Source organism: Pogona vitticeps, chromosome 3 (assembly GCF_051106095.1).
Source record: "Pogona vitticeps strain Pit_001003342236 chromosome 3, PviZW2.1, whole genome shotgun sequence".
Classification (NCBI taxonomy): domain Eukaryota; kingdom Metazoa; phylum Chordata; class Lepidosauria; order Squamata; family Agamidae; genus Pogona; species Pogona vitticeps.
Genome location: NC_135785.1, coordinates 170,668,974 through 170,691,191, shown reverse-complemented (window position 1 = coordinate 170,691,191; position 22,218 = coordinate 170,668,974). Strand labels below are relative to the sequence as shown.

The window sequence follows — 22,218 nt, the reverse complement described above, 5'->3', positions numbered from 1 at the left end:
GATGGTGACGGGTTGGCACGGTTATCTCCTTTTGTACTTTTCTCTATTCTGAAGATACTCCAGAAACATAATTATATGTTTATAGTTTTTGAAGTTTAGTTGGACATAAGAGCATCGATATTTTGCATTTTACTGCAAAAAAAAAAGGAAGCGGGAAAAGGTGTCATTTACATTAAGTGGCAGTACTTTTGTGTAGAATGCAGGCATATTGTGATACCAGTAAATAGAGGAAGTACAGAAAATCATGAAGGGAGTCATTGTCTTTTAAAATTAATCCTGAGTCATACCTTTGGGACATTTTCAGATGAACTTTTTGTAGTACATATTTAAGCATTTGATTGGATACCTAGGAGTTTAAGGAGATTACTTTTTTTTTTAAAAAAAGTTTCTTTTCTGTACTGCTGTAAGGCATTCCTGTATTGTGTGTGTAGATAGATAGATAGATAGATAGATAGATAGATAGATAGATAGATAGATAGATAGATAGATAGATAGATAGATAGATAGATAGATAGATAGATAGATAGATAGATAGATAGATAGATAGATAGATAGATAGATAGATAGATAGATAGATAGATAGATAGATAGATAGATAGATAGATAGATAGATAGATAATGGAATAGAATCATTTGGGGGGACAGAAAATTGGCGGTGTCAGAAAATTTATGTAAACATAAAAAACACATATGCCTGAGTTTACAGGGAGATAAAAAAAATTATGTTGGAACTAATGGGGCATATGCATGACTTTCTCTCTTTTGTGGAAGATCAGAATGCCACTATACGACAGATCTCAAAAAATGAATTCAAAACGGGATACTCCAGATGATCATTAATATTTAATCCAGACATTTCTTTTTAAATGATTCCATACTCGAGTAACTAGAAATGCATTCTGGGTATATTCCTTCCCTCTGCCACAGTGGGACCCCCCATATGCCCGGCTTTCAAAACCAGCATCTCATAAAATTCTACTGTAAGAAGCATGAGTTTAGTACACTTGAGCTTTTGAAACATTATCCCCAGGCTTACATCCCATGGCATGACTAAAATGAAGGTTGCTTTGTTTTTATTTTTTTTCCTCCCCCTCCCTTAAGTGTAATTTTCCCCATATTGTCTAATTTTGTAAAAATAATCACAGCTGCATCCACAAAAAAGAAACATATTCTTTCTAGATTTTAGAACTAGCTTCTATATGTGTCTTCACAAATGCATCCCCGTACTTCTGTCAGTGACGTTGGTTTTTCATTTACATTTTTTAGCAGTTGGGGAGCACATGCACACAGTCAACCAACAATTCCTTCTCCTACTTCTTCTTCCTCCTAGCCATATGTGTATGCTGTATGTTGACATTAAACACTTTTGTTTCTGAGTTCTCTTGATTTAATTGGACTTCTACCCAAATATCTCATCTTTAGTGTCAGCATCTTTATGATTTACAAGCATGGGAGTTTGTTCGGGTTTGATGAAAGAAAATGTATGTCTGATTCACATTGGCCCATATTTACATTATCAAACCTACTAATTCCTATGTTACTGTGCAAATTGTCTGCAGTTTCGAACAAACAGCAAATGCAACCGAGAGATGAAAGATATAATGGGACGGTAGTACTTAATTGTTCTTGTAACACAGAACTAATACTCCACAAAAGGCCTTCGGTTTCCTGTGCTCTTACCTTCACTTAAATTCTGGGCAAACTGCAAACAGTAATACCTAACACCTATCACTCATCTGTTTATCGGAATCATATACTGATTTTGCCGACAGCAGGTTTTGAATAATGCCACAGTAACATTTCTAATAGCATTTTCAGTTCATATTTTATTGCATCCTTTTTTACGTCATTCCTTTCAGTATCAATGGCAAAATTCAGAGAAACTTCCAAGACACTGGTGTCAGCGTTAAAGCTCTTTGGTGCTATATAAAAAACAACCCACTAAGTATCATTTAAGGAATCTAAAAAAAAAACCTTGGATGACTATCCAAGCTGGCCTCTTAGATCATCTTTTTCCCCTCTCTGTCAGAGGGAAATTGTAACTGACAGTATAGACTTAAAGAGTTTGTCTGTTCCAATTTTTAATGTCATTTGCTGATGCCTGAAAAATCTGGCTTAGAAAGCAAAGTGGGTATTCTCCCTGCCTCCCCCCTCATTGCAGCCAAAAAGAGCCCCTCCTATATACTTTCATACACTTTTAGAGAAAATCTTATACCTTGTGGGAAAATTTCTCCCTTTCCATGCATTTCCCAAGTCCATGAAGAATCTGTATGTACAGTATCACGCCATAAATGAAACAGCAAGGGTGGAGCGCTCCCAAATGATCCTCTCTTTTTTTCTGCTGTGCTGGTATACAATTCCCACTTATTCAGGCAGACACAGTTTTATAAATGTGGGGTTTTTTTAAATGCAGATGTGCAATGCATTCTTAATAAGAACAGGAAAAGAGTTTGCATTCCCCTTTTAACCACTCTCTCACCTCAGCCCTTTTCAGCATGTAACCTTATTCTCTGTGGGATCACTTGGATGGAAACCAATTAGGGAACTGCTCAGACAATATAAATGCATTCAGATTAGTACAGATTGAACAGTACCATTGCCAACTAATCATACAGTATATAAAGCCCTAAACAATATAGATATTAGGGAGTGATGGGGAACCGGATTTATATTGTCAGAAAACTGAGTACAAAATGCAAGCTGTACAAACTATTTATTTAAGTAATAAATAAAGTATGGGTCTGTTTTCCTTGTTTGTTCTGTGGCAGTCTTCCCATAAGTAACTAACTTTGCATTCTATGTTGCTTCATATTTCTGCATGTCTGCCTGAGCCATTTCCCTCCCTTCCTGGGAACATCATTTTGTTCTTCCTCTCACTGCCTGTCTATTCCTTGATTCAGACATTATGTTTTTTGGCATGCGGTGTCTGTGCGCACGTGTGCATTTGTGTGTAGCTACACTCCCTGTCTGTCATTGCGAAAGTATTACCAGATGTGTTCTTCTTTGTCCAAACTGACTCCTATTGAGGATGAGGGTTTTCCTATCACATGTATATGGTTATGGCTGACTATCAAAAAAAAAAAGATCTCTCATGGCTTATGCAGACCACATGTGCTACCGAGTCCCGCATGAGCAGCGTGGTCCATGTACATTTTTAGGAGCTGGTTTTGTCACAGAACAATATTTTTGGGCTCTCCTGATGTGTTTCAAGGCAGTTCTGTAAAGTTGTGTTGATGGAAATTCCAAAATGCAGCTGAATGAACAGTCTAGCAAATTAGATGATTCTGTTAGGTCCATTTTTCCCCACATTTGAATTCTTAAAATCTTTTTTCCCCATCCTGTGCATAGAGAAACTTTCAGATTTTGAAAAGTTCTTACATTTGGTTGGTTCTTACAAATCAAACCAAACTTAATTCTCAAGCAGCTACACTGACTGAATATAGAGAATACAAATATTATAGGTACGGTGAGGATGTTATACCTGCCTTTTGTATAGCTATGATAGATGGGGAAACTGTCCAAAAGAAGGAGAGGGGGAAGAAGGGAGGAAGCAACAACTCTAATTCAGCATCACAAACGTTGTTGAACTTACAGAGATTGAAACCTAGACTTCAAAACATAAACAAAATCCCTTTGCTTGGTTTTTTCCCCCAACAACATTTATAAAAAAAACTTGCCAATTTTGGGAAGTTCTTACACAAAAAGTGCACTAAATTAGCGTTCCTATTTCTGAGATGACATTGTATTCTTTATTTTCGTCTTGAGTGAAGGAACAAGCAAATACAGCACCATTTTCCTTATTTCCAGTCAGGATGTATCACACCCTATGGCAAGCCTCAAGTATCCCAAGGCTGTTTATAGGCAAAGCACTTCAAATGACTCCATTTATATCATGTCACTGGGCTGGTGTGTAAGTTCAATCATATTATGTCTCGAGGTAGAATACTGCTTGGATTGGAGATACTCCATCTCCTATGTTCAGGATGGAGAGCTTGTGCAGATTGTCTCACGGAGATTTAAATGCTATTCAGGCATCACTTTGACTGCAAATACCCAGTTTAACGTGAGAATATCAGACCCGCATAAGGGAACTCTAACTTGTCCCCATGCTGGTATCATCTCTCCACAAACAGCTAGAGTGAGTGTGAAAAACTCACGGATGGTCCAAGAGTTCTCCTATTATTCCCCCTCTTGTGTGAAGGCTGCTTGTAAACAAACTCCCATGGCCTTGGGGTAATGGAAGAACTGTCCTCAGAAGACTATGTATTCTTTATTTTTGCTCTGAGAAAAACAAAACAGCAAACAAACAACTCTAGGTAAACATTTCATGATGCTGTTGTCTGCTAATTTTACACAGCAGGTATACTACTTAGTAGGAGTGTTCAATTTCCGGGGAATTTTTTTGGGTGGGGGCTGGTCCCAGAATTCTCCAGAATTCCCAAGATATATTTTACTCACCTGAAACAGAGCCCACTCCAGGCTCTCTTGTGCCCCATTTCCTATACCAAAAGGAAAGTGGCTCAGTGCTTCGGGGCGAGAAGGAGACTGCAAGTCTTTATGGGAGATGTAGTTCTCTGGGTTTTTTTCCCCCATCTATAGAGCCTAATGGCTACACCACCCATAAAGACTTAGGCTTCTCAGAGAGCAATGGCTCAGTTTACTCATTTTAGAGGAAGCAGGCTTGAGACAGCTTGGAACAATGGTTCCCAGCCTTGGGTCCTCAGCTGTTCTTAGACTAAAACTACCAGAAACCTTCACCACTAGCTGCGATGGCCAGGATTTTTCAGAGTTGTAGTCAAAAATATCTAGGGACCCAAAGTTGGGAAGCACAGGCCTAGAATATAGAGCATGTTTCAGATGAGAGAAACTGTAGGTATGTGTCCTTGGGCAGAGTTCTCAGAATTCTGTTTGAAGGATTCTTGGAGGATTCTAGAGGACAGAATGCAAAACAAAGAATCAAATGAATGACAGAGCCCTATTCCTTAGCATGTGGTATAGTAATGGATGACCATGTGGCCTGCTTTATAGAATACAATACTCTAAGAATAATTCTGTGTTTAACTGCATATTCTGGCCAGAATCCTGTTTATCTACAGTGTTTCCCTGAAAATAAGGCAGGGTCTTATATTAATTTTTGCTCCAAAAAAGGCATTAGGGCTTATTTTCAGGGGATGTTTTATTCTTTTCATGTACAGCAATCTACATTGATTCAAATACAGTCGTGTCATCTTCTTTTGGTTGCTGCACAATGGTGGAGGGCGGGGTTTCACTTCACTGGGGCTTATTTTGGGGGTAGGGCTTATATTACGAGCATCCTGAAAAATCATAGTAGGGCTTATTTTCAGGTTAGGTCTTATTTTCAGGGAAACAGGGTAGGCATAACGTATCAGAACTCCCTAGTAGCAAGAATTGTGCAGTGCACCTGTAGAACTGGTTTTCTACCAACTCTGTCCCCTTGATGTAAGCAGAGTTGCCATGTGCATAACATTGATTTATGCACATGTAGCTCTTCAATTGGATTTCATTCTTGGAACAGCTATCTTGTCCAAAGCCAAGATAAAGAGCTAATGTAGCCAACCTAACAAAAAAGTAACTTGATTTTTCTACATCCTATGCATTTACATGTTTTAGAAATATGACTTCAGATATTTAGGACTGAAAAATAATGTAACCTGAAAACAAATTAGTATGTTCCTGTGTCCTACTTTTGCAAAGGACAGCTCTCTGTTTAAAGAACTTACTTTTAAGTTAAAGTCCAGTTTAAAGATAAAGATTTATAAGAAGGTAGAAGAGGGTCACTGAAGTTGCCAATCAATGGTTAATACCTGGATAGCAGACTGAATAGGTGCACAGATTAATTTGTTACTTTTTTTCTACAGTATGCTGGAATCATGCATTTTAGTTCTACTTTATTGGAATTATTTCAAATTTTGCATCTGAACATATACATGATCCTATGCAATTTTTGTGAAAATCTGTATCTTCTTTGTCTTGTTCAGGGAATAATTCATTTCCTCTTCTTGAATAGTGCATAATTGTATCACATAGAAAAATGATACAACAGAACAATGTCAGATGAGCATTCATTAAGTAGTGATTTAATTTTTTCTATGTAGAATTTATTTTCTATATTCCCCTGCCAAGTAATAGGTCAATTTCCTATACATCAACTGAAAAGGGAAGATGTTCCCTTATATAGGCATCCTTTGTGAGATCTTGAACTGAGATGACAAAAGAGGACCCATCTTCATCCTTTAAGACACTTCTGGCTGCTCCAGAAGTGGCTTGAACATAACAAAGTAATGATGCAAAAGCTCTCTTAGCTCTCTTTCCATTTCTGATTTGTGTTCATGCTTATTTGTAAAGGAAGAAATTCCTCACTCCATGAATACCACCTTATTTTCACGTGAGCTCGGTGATGTTTATGTTTAGCAGCTGCAAACCACATCATGTGGATGCTACCATGTCAAAGAAAGTGCTAAGTATGTGAATGAGCTCACAGAGTTGTTTGGAAAGGGAATTATAGGAAAATATTCTAACGGGACATTTCTCAGTGGACAGAGTTTGATGTGCATGAAAGTCTGAAATAAAGTATTAATTAAGAATGCAACACATCTTCAGAATTGATAGTGCCACAGTTATATTCTGTTCCTCTCCTTTCCTTTCCTCAGCTTGCTCTGCATCATGTTATGTATTAGCAGCTAAACTTATTTTATCATAGAAAGTGCCAGGATGGGAACACTTCACATAGTCTTCCTTTGACTTTGTGACATTTGCTACTAAAAAATCTATTTGACTGGTTTGGGGAGGCTGTGCTTCAGCTGCCAGACGGCTGTGGGTTAATATTTATAATGTTCTTAAACTGTTTAATTGGATCTTAGCTTAAATTTTAGTGGGATGTTGTAATTGTTTTTAATCTAGTGTTACCCACAGTGAGCCTTCCGTATGGTGTGGTCTATAATTTTTAAAGGAATACTATTGATCTTATACAGCTACAAATTCTTGAAAATTTATAAGGCCATAGAAGTATTACTCATAACCTTCTGACATTAAAAAAAAATCTTCCTGTAATATACTTCAATTATTCTGCCAGAATTATACCTCATTGTTTTATTAAATGAAGTTCTGTGTGAAACTGGACTTAACTCTTACAGTTTCAGAGGCTGGGTGAACTATTTTTCCATTGCTTATCCACAAAGGTTTAAAGCTCAATAGTTTATATTCTCTAACTTGGGAAGTAATCATTATTTTTTTAAAAAATTAGCTGAAATGGAAGACATGAACAAAAAAAGATGAGTCACAGCACCATGAAAATTTCTCTTAGCTACTTAAAAAAAGTCTTTCAGCAGTGTTTATAATTTTTTTTCCCCAATTCTAAAACTGTTTACTACAGCATTCAGGAAAAGGCTAATTATGCACTAACTCTATACTATTTGCAGTCTTTTAAAAACATGTTTCAAGAAAAACAGAGGCAAGTAACATGTGCTACAGTTGTATTGCGTCTTTTTACTCTGATTATATTTCACTTGAGAAATTGATTGGTACCTGAAGTGGTAGGTTCTCAATCTGAGTCTGCCAGCACCTGTTGGTTAGGAATGGGGTGTGTGGTAATCACAATATGAATCAACTAAATATAAATCCACAGCACGTCCTTGTAAATACTGGTGACCATTTAATTATATGAAAAACTCACTACCATGCCAGGACATTGAAATATGTCCTGTTGAACGATGAAAATATTTTACTTCTGTTTCCTCTTAGCACAGAGCTTAAAAGATGCTGACTGTGTATTATCTTGGTGAAGGGATTTCTGATTCTACATGGGGTTTTGCTTGGTGGTTGTGGCTGCAGCTGACACCGCCTTTGACTGTCAAGTGTGCCCTGCAGTTATGGTGAGGATGTCATTCTACTGCCTTTGTGTGTTCTTGTTACTTTAGTTGAAATGCTGGGAGGACATAAATGGCTCACATGCTCTCATATGTAATCTTCTAGTGTATGACCACCTGATTTGTAGAAGCAGCCATTCATCCATTGAAGCACACCCATCCTTTTTATAGGATCAGAATGCGGCTTTAACTAACTGGACATAACCAGCTAAAATTGATCCAAAAGGGTGATGTATGAACCCCAGGGAGTCAGGCTGAAGTACAGGCCTGAATAACTAACTGGTGACCCATCAAAGCAGATATAGAAAACCAGACATGCATTGTGGCTTGACAATCTCCTGACATGTGGCATTCCAGGCTAATAATAAAGGAATAAGGTGAAGTCACCTACTATATAGGATTGGCAGCATGGGCAGCTCATGGCTGGTCCAAAGCAGGTCACTGTACCTAAAAGTTTGGGAAGATAGTTCCCCAACGTGGTCCATGGGTTGACCCTAATTGTAAGTTTGTAAGTAGCCATGCATAATCTCTGACAATGTAATCCTATGCACAGCTACTCAGCATTAAGTTTATATTAGTTCAATGGGTCTTATGTCTAGGTAACATGTATTTATTTATTTTATTAATTTATTCTATTTATATCCCGCCTATCTGGTCTTGCGATCACTCTAGGTGGTGTAATGGACCCTGTTATTTTAATTACTGATATGTTATCTAGTGCATTTTTTTCAGTGTTTTCAAATGCGTTTTATTTGACTGTTCTATTTTTGTTATTTTACAGTATGTCATAGTAGTTGCAATTAGTTTGGCCTTACCCTTTTTATACTAATGTGGTGTTCGTAAAGAGGAAGAGTGTGAGTCTTGAAAATATGTTAAATGAATAAATATTGCTTGATTAGCTGATTGATTGATTAGAAGCAGTGACTCCCAGCTTGTGAACGTTCTACAGAAGAAGAATTTGGAAAGTGTTATTTGAGGAAATGCTTTGATCTCCAGCAAAGTTTAAATTTAGATACAAGTCATGAAAATGTAATAGCTCCCCAAATTTCTGTTCATGCAGTAGGACAGAGTTAAAACCTCATGATTCCTTTACGGTAGTTGTAAACAGAGACTGATTTTTCTCCCCGAAAATGTTTTTACAGAAGAATAAAATATATACCATACATTTCAATAGCAAGGTTGCAAAACCACACCTCCTTACTGGATTGCTTGCTTACTGCTGTAGGTTTCTGAACTGGTTTTCTTTCTGCAGAGGCACATTTAGGATTGTGCACTAAAAATATGTCGTAAATCAAAACCGAGGATGCCAGTGCTAAAGTCAAATGCTGAGCTTCATTAAATAGCATATGAGAGTTTTGACTAAACCAATGTTCTTGGCATTAAAACTGAGCCATAGTAGCACTGGTTTGCCAATATTTTGGTGAAGCATGAAGACCATTTGTGTGTTGCCTCTCAAAGCAGAGAGAGCAGTTCCTTTATTTGACACAGTAACAGGGGCCTCAGAGCTATAGAGGCAAAGCATCATGAGTCCTGTTTCTAGTACTTTTATGGAAGAGGAGATTCCTGTTCTAAGGCAGAATGGTGACAGCTGGGATGCCTCTGTCTGCTGTTTCTTTTCATTCCCTGCCATTGCACAGCTTAGAGAAAGACTATAATGTTCCAAAATTTGAAGATAAGAGCTCAGAGGCATCTTAGCTCCGAAGTAACACTGACTACACCTTCACACATATCCATGTGTCATGTGTGTTTCTTGATCATTTCACAGAATCAAGAAGGAAAAAAAAAGAAGCACCTTCTTTATCGCTACTGTAAGATGGGTATCACATGGTTGGCCACCCCTTCCGGAGCAAAAAAGCAATTAGACAATAAGGGTAGCAATTAATTTAAAATCACAGTGTAATAATTATCAGGCAAATGCATTTGTAAGCCAGTAAATTCCAAGTCATAGTATTACCTCTAACCTCAACTCTGACCTTGAGTGCTAACTCTTTCTTTAGCTCAGCCCCATGTGAATCAAAGGCAACGGTTGTACTGGCAAAATGATGTGAGTGTAGAACTCACCCCTGAACCCTGAGCACAGCACACACGCTCCAATTGTTTGAGAGGAGTTTCAGTTCTTTGACAGCAAATGAGAAAATAATCTGTCCTAAACATCTGTTTCAGTATATTTCACAGACTAGGGTATTTCAACATCTGTATCTAATTTTTGTGGAGAAGAAAAGGTAAATTTGCATGTTGGATAGCCCTGTGGTTGGAGAAGAATGCATGCTTGAAGTTAGTAGTATGTTAGGAGGGGGAAAACCTGCTCTAACGAGTATAATTTGGTCATACATTCCTCTCTTTTTTTGCTGGTTTCATTAATCCTTTTTTTTTTTTTTTTGGGTTAACATTGTCCAATTTTTTCAGAATTCCCATTATCTGTTTCTGGTAAATAAGGGTGCAGTGTCTGAAAACGTAACCCAAAGACTCACACATCAAGTACTACAGATGGGATTTTTGAAGAACATTAATGCCAACTAACTTGTTACAAAATGAAAGTCAGAAGATTATCAATACTGAACGTTGTGGGTCACTGAAATACAGAGAGGGATTGTTGTACATGCTTTGAGGATGGGGAGAATAGTCTTTCTTCTCCCACCTCAGATTCCATGAAATGATTTCTTGAAAAGGAATTTCTGTTCTGGAATGAACTTTCACTTTCAGTAATTATAGAAATAAGAACTAAAATAATAATAAATACCATTTTATTACAGTATCTATGGATTTTCAAAAATCCCAGTTTCAATTTCTAGTTCAGTTTCTAGGCAATGCTGATAGATTACACAGACATTATAATTCAGATACATGGTTTTGTTTGTGTATGTGCTTCAACTTTATATGACATTGTTGTCATGGAGTTCTACTCTTTCTAAGGTGTAATAATGACCATAGTTTCATGTGTATGGTCCAACTGGTAATATTTAAAAGCAGAGAGGGGATGAGCTAAAGGGAAATGAAACTGGTGTCTGGTGATGGGAGAAACTGGTTTTGCTAAGAAACTGCTGCTATTGTAAGTCACTTTGAAAAATAATACTTGAATCCTGATACTTATGAATGCTAGAAAGAATGCTTGCAAATGTTCTGATCCCTGTCAGGCAAAGATAAAGCAGAATTTTTACTTTGTCTAATCAGTTACCCGCTTCTTGTTAGAGAATACCTCATCCATGTAACAAACTATATCACATTTCTATTTCCACTCTACTCTTGACCCCAATATACAGGCACTTACTGGTACCTTCAATATCAGATTCAATCTTAGCCATTCAAAATTTGTATAAAAATAACAGATTCAATCATCCTCCAAAAAGAGCCTCTGACCCAGAGAAGATAGAATTGCCAGCAGGAGACAAAAGAGAAAACCGGGATCTGCCTGTGGCTCTATAGAGGCAATGTCTGTGTTCATGCGAACCTATGAACCAAACCAAGGTCTGGAGGATTCGGGAGCAAACCTTGTGCTTGCTTGCATCCTTCCTAGGTCCTCCTGATTTGTGAGCAGAGGATGTTGTGAGTAATTCAGGAGGTAATTCAGTGAGATGTGTTAAGGAGGAGGAGGGAAGTGGGAGAAGAAGGAGCAGATGACTCATTTTGAGACTCTAAACAATTCTTTGTCTCTAATCTGGGATGAATAATATGTAGTCCTCCAGATGTTGGAATGCAATCAATGGCTTCATTCACCTTTGTCTATGCTGGGTAGAACTGATGGAAGTTGGAACCCAACAATGTCGGCAGGGACATATACACTACACCCCCTCTCTAAACCATAGTTTGATGGTTTATCTGACAATCAACATTAGCTTATAACATCTACATACACAACATCAGTATAACAATATTGTTGTTCTTTGTGCACCTGACAATGTTACTTCCAGTCCTACTGTAAACAGATTAAACAGACTTTCTGGCTAGGCTGTGGTCTCTTGCCCAAGCAGAGTGGTGGATTTCTTCTCTTCTATAATATGTGGTGAGAAGAGGCAATGAAACATTTCAGAATTCTCTAAAGCAGCCGTTCCTAACGAGGGAGAGGTACATTTGAAGGGAGCCGCAGATTCATCTGTTCATTTTATATCCTTTTTGCACACAGCCAAATTTTGTTTGATGCTGCTCTAGAGACCTGAGAAGAGCTCCTAAAAGGGACATGGCCTAAGAGAATGGCTGCTCTTAGACACCATTTTCCCAAGATCAGACTGTGCATTAAAAGAAGTGCTTATTCCCTGAGATTAATCCCATTGATGGGACTTTCTTAGAAAAAGTGCATCAACAGACCTGTTAATTCAGACCTTGTTTACTCTCCATTGACCAGTCCAAACAAAAAGTGCAACTAAATATACAGAGATGAAGAAAATCACAAACATCTTCTGTACACAAGGGAGGACTGCTAAATACATGCAAAATATATCTTATCATTAGACCCACCCAGCCCCACCTGTAGTACTGAGGATAATATTTTCTCTTGCATTTTGAGTAAGGTTGTGAGTTGTGACTCCATTTGGTGGCTGAGTAGAGAGGAACAATGACATGTCTTCACTCGGCCTGAAATCGCTTTATATTTCCAAACTTTCTAGCAATGCTAAGTGAACAGCAGAATCCCTTCTGGGATACCATGCTTTGAAACATGAAGATGCAAAAGACTCTGAATAAGGATAATGACTACAGAAGGGCATGATGATTACAGAACCACCATGCTTCATGACATCTAAAGTACTGCTCATTGTACAACAATCAAAGGCACCCTGTTTCAAATTGTGAATGGCCTTGTAAAAAGAAAGTGGCGCTAGGTGAGTAGTGTTTACCCTGGTGAGCAATTTGGTGGCAATATAGATTACTGGAAGGTTATCTGGAGTTAGGATCCATAGTTTGCCATTGCTTCAATGGACACCAATCCAAATGCCACAAAGAAGTGTGATATACAGTGGTGCCTCACTAGACGATGATAATCCGTTCCACTGAAATCACTGTATAGCGAAATCATTGTCTAGCGAAAAGCATTTCCCTATTGGAATGCATTGAAACCTGTTTAATGCTTTCCAATGGGGAAGAATCGTCGTTGTCTAGCAAAGATCGACCATAGGAAAGCCGGTTTGTGAACTGCCAATCAGCTGTTTAAATAGCTGTCTTGCAAAGCTTAGGTCCCGAAAACACCTGTTTTGCGAGCACGGAGGGAGCTGTCAAAATTGTTGTCTAGCGAAAATCGGTTTGTGAAGCACGGACCAAACATTGTCCAGCGAAATTCCCCCATAGGAATCACAGTTTTTCCGAATCGCTATAGCGATCGCAAAAAGTCAATGTCTAGTGAAAAAAACTGTCCTGCAGGGTAACTGTCTAGCGAGGCACCACTATAGTTTGTTACTAGGCAAGCTTTTGAGCTCTCCTGACTTAATATCTTGATTTCAGTATGATTTGGATCTGGGTGGAAACCCGAAAGCAGCTCGGGATAGAGGCAGACCAAGCCCCTCATTTCCACCTGGATTGTAGAAGCCCCACGAGAGTGTTTCCACAACAAGCATTTGCCTTGTATAGGAGTAAGGAAGAGATTCTTGCATTTGTTTGCACTGCATTTTTATGACATTTAAAAGGCATCCGAAAGGTGTTACACTGAGGATGTGCCTTCTTTAAGTATTTGCTTTCTTTAGTTTGAGTTGCAAATCAAGTTATTGTTTGCTTGTGCATCCACTTAGGGACTTCAGAGACAGAGACCGAGGGAGATGCTGTCTCCTTCCACAGAAGACTTTGCAGGGATTTTGTATTCAATTATTTCACTTCCTCCAGCATTTCCCTTGGTGAGAATTTGGATTTAGCTAAGGATCAAATTATACTTCTTTCCCTCTGCATTTAGATTGCACAGAGGCAGAGAATGGTAATTTTGCTTCCATCCTGATACCATACAAAGTAACCTCGTCATAGGAAGATAGCTTTGTCATTTTTTTAAAAGGCATTTGTAAAAAAAAAAAGAAAAAAGGGGGACACAGAGGTCAAAATCAATATGTATCCAAAGCGTTTGCAGCAACAAAAGATGGAAGAAGTGCTTTGAGAAGGAAAAAAAAATTAAAACAAACACTGCAATTAGCTTTTATTTAGTCTTTTAAAAGAAAGACAATGATTTTCATTTCATATGGAAATGTAGATTTCTTCAGAGTAATTTCATGTTCTTTTTGGTTTAAAGGAACTTTTCTCCTTTGATTACTGAGATATGCAGTTCTGCCTGTTTAACACGTAATGCAAAATCAACGCACTTCCTCCTCCTCCTTTTTTTACCCTGCAAACAGTCAGCAAAAAATTGTCTTTACCAAATGCCCGGAGCACAATAGCATCGATCTCAGCTTAAGTTGAGAGTTGCTTCGTGCCACCTTCTCCTTGTCACTTTCTCTGCTGTCATTTGTTAAAGATATCAGCTCTAAATTATTAAACCGTTTTATGAGTATAAATAATTCACTAGTCCACAAATAAAAGTGACAGCTAATTAATCAGTTTCTGAACATTGCTAAGGTGCCATGCCTTAGTCCATGTTGGGGCGCGAATCCTGCTGAGGTCCACATGTCTACCACCTCTTCTTTCTTTCTTTCTTTTTTTGTCGCATAAAAAGCTTCCTACTTTTTCCTATAGGCTTCCTGATTAAATGAAGGGCCTGCATCCTTGCTTGTTTTACTTGACAACTTCTCCCAGGGCTTGGGAGGAAGGGAGAGGTGAGAAGAAGGTCTAATTGGCCGTTGGTATAATCTTTGACCTGGGTGGCAGGGCAGGGCTGTCTTGGGTGGAGAAAGGGATTGGCCACTGGTCATGCTGCCTAGGGATTCTGGGAAATGGAATCAGAAAGGTAAAATTTCCAGGCCCTGTGGTGCCCTTGGTACACCCCCACAGAGTACAGTGTGCTGCCTATATATCGGCCCATAGTATTTAAATTGATGTTGATTCACCATTGCCTCTAGGTTTATTTTGTTTTGGGAGGTTGTTGTTATTGTTTGGATCTCATTATTTATGTCTTTGTGGGTTGGGTTGGGTAGAAATGTAATTAATAAAATAAATTAATAAAATAAAGCACTCTCTGGGTGGTTTACATTTTAATTATGGAGCCTCCCAGTGAGCTAGGTACTCAATTTACTGATCTTGGAAGAATGGAAGGCTGAGTCAACCATGTTGAGTTAGCTAACTGAGCCTATTGGGATCAAATTCAGATCATGAGCAGAGTCTTGACTGCATCACTGAAATTTAACCACTGTGCCAAAGGTTTACCTTCCTATGTGGCATCTGGGTTGGTGCCAATAGAAGTAGATCAGGATTTTCTGGTGAAAATTGATAGGCTGAGAGTTCAGTGGACTGGGGGCGGGGTAATTTCAGCTGGTCGGATATTCTCCTTACTCCGTTAACTGATGTGGGCAGAGAAATTTACTTGTCCTTATGTACTTAAAATCAAGACCAAAGTAACCTATGTATGTTAGAATGGCAAGATTATTATTTATTATTCTAAAAGACTTTTCAGATGCCTTAAACCCCTAATCAATGACTTACTGACAACAGAAGATTGTTCAAAACCAAACGGCTTGGCTGATCTGGGATTTCAGTTTTGCCCTCATACATTTCATATCATAATGACCTTCAGGATTTCTATTGCTAATGTCATATTTATGGTGAGCTTAATTAATGAAAAGCTGATGAGATTTATATTGTTTTCTTATATCACCTGACAAATATAGGTGATATAAGAAAGTTAAGTGCAACGATAGGCCCATTTCATTTACAACTGTGAGGACCAAAAGAAATTCTTTGGGGCTTATCCCACAATCTCAGCTATATGACCTTATTAACTGATCCTGTCTTAGTGGTCTGAGCCATGCCTGAACTGGATGGTTATGGTATATGCCAGATTTCAATGGATATTTTACTTGAAATTTTTTTAGACTTTCCTCAAGAAGGGTAGTTATTTGTTCTGTTTGGCTAAATTGTTGCTACAGATTTTTCTGAACACCGTGTCGATTTGTGTCCTAAATAATGACAGTAGTCCAGTCTGTCGAGTTGGAAAATTGATTCTCTTGTGATGAATATGTTTTTAAAGCTGAATATTGTCAATGAGGATGTTCAAGTTCTCAATGTTACCCACCACTTCCAGGATTTTCTTTGAAATGAATTAGAAACCATGTGGAAAATATGAGATCATAATTTGCAAAGTCTATGTCTTATGTCATGTAGGCTATACACTTTGAAGAATGCCAGCATTATCTACAGCAGGACCCCATAATTGACTTTTAAATAGATCTTGTTTGGTGTCACCATCTCTTCTTGACCCAAGTCTAGGAAAAAAAATCCAGATATTTGCAGATGTTGCTACCTGTTTGCAATATTTTGTTTAGCTTTGAAAGGATTTTCATGAGTAACATTAGAAATGCCTGTTTTGGCTCTATTCCATTAATTTAATGTAGCATGCAATACAGGTATTTTTCATTTCACTAATAGAATACATTTTTCTAATTAAAAATGGCACAATGGATAGATGTTTGCCCACTTCTAAAAAGAGAAACAGAATTTCTTGTTGTTGGTATTAAGAAAAATACACAGTGTACCATGCAAATGTAACATAATAGAAATGGTATTCCTAAGGACATTTAAAAAATACCACCTGTGTAATGCATCAAAAAGATGCAAAAAAGAAATACAACAAAATAGTGAACATTTATTTTGTAGCGCTCTGATCTAAATATTCAGTTGCCTAGATGTTTGAATTATTCCACTGGCCCAGCTGGGCTGAAAAAACGTTGTAATAAGACATTTCTCTATTTTGCAGATGTGGACATGGGGAAATCTTTTGTAAAGTATTTCGATATAATTCACCTAATGACTGTTGAGTGTTAACTACAATTACAAAATAGAATTCTTCCATCTCTGCTTTAAAACCACAACGCTGCAACTTGATTCCGTTCTCTTTAGACTACAGGTAATGAAATCAGTGGGAGCAGAGACACGACTAACTTGCCCCATGTATTTCAGTGGCTCTGTCCAAACAGTGACTGAGATAGCATCGAAGGTGTTGAGGTGAAGCAGGAAAACAGGATAGCTTCACTGGTCTTGCTAGATATCTTTTTGGTTTTTTTCCTAATGTTTGAAATAAAGGGGTATGGGAGAAGTCTGGTAAATGAAAAGTGAAATGAGCGTTTTTGTCATTGGGGCTCCAGAGAAAGCTGTCAAAGTCTGAAGTTGGTGTGCAGCCTCATAAGGGATGGTATGAAACTCAATGGACACAAGAAAACTGGAAGAGCTGTTTAGCACCACTGAAATGAATGCACCTGAGTATTTACTGGTGGACTGTGCTCAGTGTTAATGGATAAAAAAATTGTCTTTTAAACAGATCTAGGCACATAAAACAAAACTTACTCTATCACTTCAGGATGAAGAATTTATATCTATTCTTTTGGGATTTATTTTTGAAACATATTTAGGGTGTGTGGGTTTGGTGTTTTTCTTTTTTGGGAGGCACATCTGATTGCGCAGTAAGAAAAATTTATCTAACATGGGGCCAGGCTGGTGTGTAGCCCTTGAGATCACCTCTAAAACTGGCTTCTGCCTTGGTTTTGTATGTCAATAGCTTCATTTGTTAATTCTGACTCTAGCGCATGAGTAATGGAATGTTCATTTATTATATTTCTGGCCATTTCTTTAATATATCAACATTATAGATAGCTTTTGTAGTACATACAGCATGTTGCTTTTTTAGCTTTTATTCATTAGACATTCATTTTACATAAAGTAATCATACATTCAGGTTTCTCTTGTGTCCCAAAGTTTTCAGAAGGCCTGAAATGGCTTGGCTTGTTTTATTGTTTTTGCCCCAACATAATCAATCAAAAAGTTGCAGCTGCATTTCTTTCCAATGTAAATACCAAAGTCTGTTCTGATTTTTTTTTAGCATTGTTACCTTCACGATGTATTATTTAACCATAGCTGTTCATGGTGACAAAAAGGCAGAATGTAATCAAACCAATAGAATACCATGATCTCTCTTACTGCTACATGTGACAGAGATAATTTTGGATCCTGAAGCCCATTCTTCCCCCACAAAAGGAATTATCTCTTCAGGAGAAAAGTGAAATTAAACCCAAAGGTGTTCTTACCCTCATGGCAATCCCTCACACAATCTCTTGCACTAAGAGAAGTTAAGGAGTGCTGAAGTAGCTGTATATGTTGTGGTATAAATTGATTTTGCATCTTGTGCTAACTGACATTTGTACAATTTCGTTAGCAGCTATTTTCCTTAAAATTTCAACCAATAATGAATAAACCCTAGAATCAAAGAGAATGTTCACTTCTTTTCTCTTAGCAGGAAACAGTTGTTATCAGCAATGGTTGAGGAGAAAAAGATGGGAGGAACATTTGTCTTAATTACCTTTTTTTAATATAGAAAACTCTGAACATATAAAGAAGCCTACAAATATTGCTTGCCACAATATGGCAAGCCTCAAACAGCAATTCTAAAACAACTGTGGGATTTCAGTACTCTGGGAGAAAAACCCACCTCATCCTCATCCAGTTTACAATAACGTGGTGGAACATAACTGTCGAAAAGCTATTCATGGCACACTTGGTGTATTCCTCATTTCCAAACTTCCATTTTCTAACCTCTACCACCACAGTTGGAAAAGCTTGTGTTTCTCTCATTTTCTGGGATATGCTGGTATTCGCGGAGCCCCCTCGCTGGGCACCTTTAAGAATCTATTAAAGACCTGGATGTTCCGGCAGGCCTTCTCACCAGATTAGATTATTTTTGATTTTCTTTTCCCCTTTATTGTTTCTTTACTCTAATTCTTCTGTAATTTGCTGTTTTATATTATTGTATTTTATCCTTGTTGTTGGCCGCCTAGAGTAGTCCATTGGACTAGATAGGCGGGATATAAATTAAATAAATAAATAAATAAATAAAATAAATATGCTAAATACTCTCTCTGAGAACTCACGTTCATGTTTATATAATTCAGACAGGTTGGCAAGAAATCCTGTGGTAGAAAATATTCCACACAAACCAATGTGTCACATGGCAATGAAAGGGGGAAAGCTGTTCACCCCAGCCCAGAGCCTTCAACCAGCCTTCTTGTGGTTGTCATACACTTGAGAAGGAGTAGCATGCTCTACAGATTCATCACTTTAATCCTGTTTCTTATTAGGTAGCATGCACACTACTCCTGTGCATCCAGCAGGAGTGCCATAAACCTATACATGTACAGTAACTAAGTCAAGAAGTGGCATTATTTCTATTATTGCTCGTATTGTTCTGTTATTGCCTGCATTATTTACTGCGGTGGTCATTAAGTTCAGTATTGCTACCTTATTGTTAACTTGATAGATGAATGGGCCCATGCTTAATCCGAAACACTGCAATACTGGATAGTTGTTGCTTTCCCCTTACTTACTTTTGCAAGGAAAAAATGGAATAGCTGTTTAGGAAGCTATTTTCCATCACAGCCTATGTGTTTCGCAGAATTCTCTCGAACCTTATGAAAGGATTGATCACCATCTATTTGTTCTCTTTTTTTTTTAAGAGGCTACAGGTCTCTCGCATTTTTGTGGCATAAGATGAGAACTTGCTATGTTTGGGGTGAGAATAAAATATAGGAACTTAGCAGGCCACCTTTGTACTAGTTGAAGGATTTTGCCAAACTGAAAGCCCATTTTGGGGTGCTGAGCTTCTTTGGGCAGGTCTAATACAAGTGCCAGCCTCTACTCTGAAAAAATAGTTTCAGACTTCTCATGTTTGTAAAACTAATGTGATGAAACTCAGCATTCTATACTGTCTAGTAGAGAAATTGAATTATGTCCCATAGAAAATGAAGTGTCCGGTTCATGATCTGTGTACATGTGTGTGAATTTGTGTGTGTGTGTGTGTGTGTGTGTGTGTGTGCGTGCGTGCGTGCGTGCGTGTACGTGTGTGTTGGTGCACATGCAGGAATGTACATGTGTATGTGCTAGTAAGCAGGTTGCCCCTCTTTTTATTGGCCCTTCACTGACAAGTAAACATCCATCTTTTCAGGCAGACTGTGGTGACTGAAAGAGCAGTTGAAGAAGGAGCCTTCAGTGGGGGATGCTGTGCTTTTAAAAAAACATTTACCTGATCTGCTTTCAAATTGCTTTATGTTTTTTATATGTCAGCTGTTATTTTAATAGAATAATATATCTGAGCTTGAAAATTCAACTTACTGTGGTTTTTTTGTTTTTTGCTTAACTAATTTTTTTTTTTTTGGCTGTTTATAATTCACCTCAGATAAACGACATTGTTTTGGGAGAAAGGCTGGACTGGCCATATACAGAATGTTGTGTATGTCTATGTGCACATAAACAGTGGGTATATTGTTTCACATATATGGTAAGTATAACTTCACTTTCCATATGGCTCATTACTATTGGAGGTGAGAAAATTCCTCCTGCCATTGTTTTCTTCTCCAGAGAAGCCCTCCAATGAATGTAATTGTTCAAAAGTGTACTTCCTGGTTCAACTGCGTGTGTTCTGCTTACAGCCGTGGCCCTAACTGAAACCTGGTTGGTCAAGGCTTCCATTATTGTCTCTTCCCTGACTTTACAGCAGTACTTACTCATGCAGCAAGTTTATGCTGACATCTGCAAAAGGAATTTCATAGAGTTTTTTTTTGCGAGCTGACACTGCCTTTTTCCTTCAGACCTACAATATGTGCTTTCATTGTTCCCACACCAACTTATGAATATGTTGATGCCTTTCTCTCCCTCTCTCTCCTTTTTTTAAAAAAGCTCCCATCTGAGTTCTGTTCATCACAGATGTTTAGAAACACAGCTGTCCATCTACAGTGGTTCTGCATGAAAGACCATGGTTGTTGAGCACAAAAGAGGGGATTCAGCCAAATATGCACTATAAATAGATGGCATTGTCTGCCTCCTCATTTTCCACTAGAGTCCTAAATTCTGGCATCAGAAAATGTACTGTAGTGTCAAAGCAGTTTGTACCTCTTCCTTGCTTGGCTTCGTGAACATTGAAATACAAACCAAACCCATCTTGTTGCTATTGTTTCATGACCAATTAATCAGAACGTGTGTGTTCTCTCTCTCTATGTATATATATATATATATATATATACCAAGAAGATGGTCATTCTTCAATATCTTTAAATAGAAAGTACACACAGTACACAGATATTTTAAAACGTTTTTAATTTTATCTTTAAAGCAACCAGCAAACGTAGTAGTTTTACTGGCAAACTTTAGTGATGCCTTCAGCATGGAAATCTGTTTGGCCTTGAATGTGATTTCAAATCACGGAGCCACAAGCTTCTAACTAATAGGCAAGTTTGAAGAAAGAGCGGGAGAAATAAAGCTGTGGCAAAAATTAGATAGCAGCGCCATGTTTCATTGCACTAAAGACATGATATTCTGGCTGAAATCCTGTTGCTTAAGGTAGTAAGTCACAACTAGAGTAGTCCCATTGAATCAGTGGTGACTGAATGAGTGAATTCATCCATCAAGTCCTCTGATTCAACCAGCATACTCTAGACGTAATGCACTGGATTAAGCAACACGATTTCAGACTCCAAGTCAAAATATCTATCTGAAGTACTTACCTTTGAATCTACTGGGGTTTTTTAAATTATTGTTGGGGGTAATGCTTTTCCGACCAGATGAATCAGATTGATAGATCGAGATAAGGCCTCCTCAGCATTGACTCGTGCCTGCAGACCCAGGAAATGTATAACTGCCTCTACTCTGTGTTTTTTTTTTAAGTACTTAAATTGAACATGTATCTGGAAGGTTTCCCAACCCTCCAGTGTGACATTTTTTTAAAAAAAAATGAATGAATTGGAAATGTAAGATTACCCTGTCTCACTGGTGCTGAGTTCTGCTTTTCTGCTGGCCCACCATTGCATCCTACCCTTTTTTTTATTTTTCTTGCCTTCTAACTGAATAAAATGTTATTTTCATTCCTCCTTTATTTTTCAACCTAGCAACTTCTTCGATTGCTGCAGAATGATATGCTTTATTTTGTAAGTAACCTTTGAAAGGCTATAGTCTTGTAATATATTGAAGAAATGCATTGAAGAAAAAAAGCAAAATACATTCTTATAAGTCATATTTCCCTGAAATCAAGGTAGTTTGTAGGAAAAGGGAAAAGAGGGACTGCTTGGTGACCAAAGAATTATGGTTTGAACACTGTTTCTGAAGGAAAAGATGATATCTTTGTTGTCTTTCTTCATTTAAAGAATAATTCTGGAGTACCTTTCTTATAAGGAGCTTTCAAAAATGATGACAATAATAGCCCAAATAACAACTCACCCCTCCATTTGGCAGCAGTCCA

General features: G+C 37.8%; 2 long non-coding RNA genes across 2 annotated transcripts in view; one reads left to right on the top strand and one right to left on the bottom strand.

The window, feature by feature from the left end:
• The window catches only part of LOC140705764 (uncharacterized), a 66,147-nt gene extending 47,572 nt beyond the window's left edge, over window positions 1–18,575 (bottom strand). The window contains exon 1 of the long non-coding RNA XR_012085261.2: window positions 2,216–18,575. This is a non-coding gene — a long non-coding RNA (uncharacterized LOC140705764). The remainder of the gene's footprint in view (window positions 1–2,215) is intronic.
• LOC140705766 (uncharacterized) overlaps window positions 1–22,218 on the top strand; it is a 92,878-nt gene that overhangs the window by 3,420 nt on the left and 67,240 nt on the right. The window lies entirely within an intron of this gene.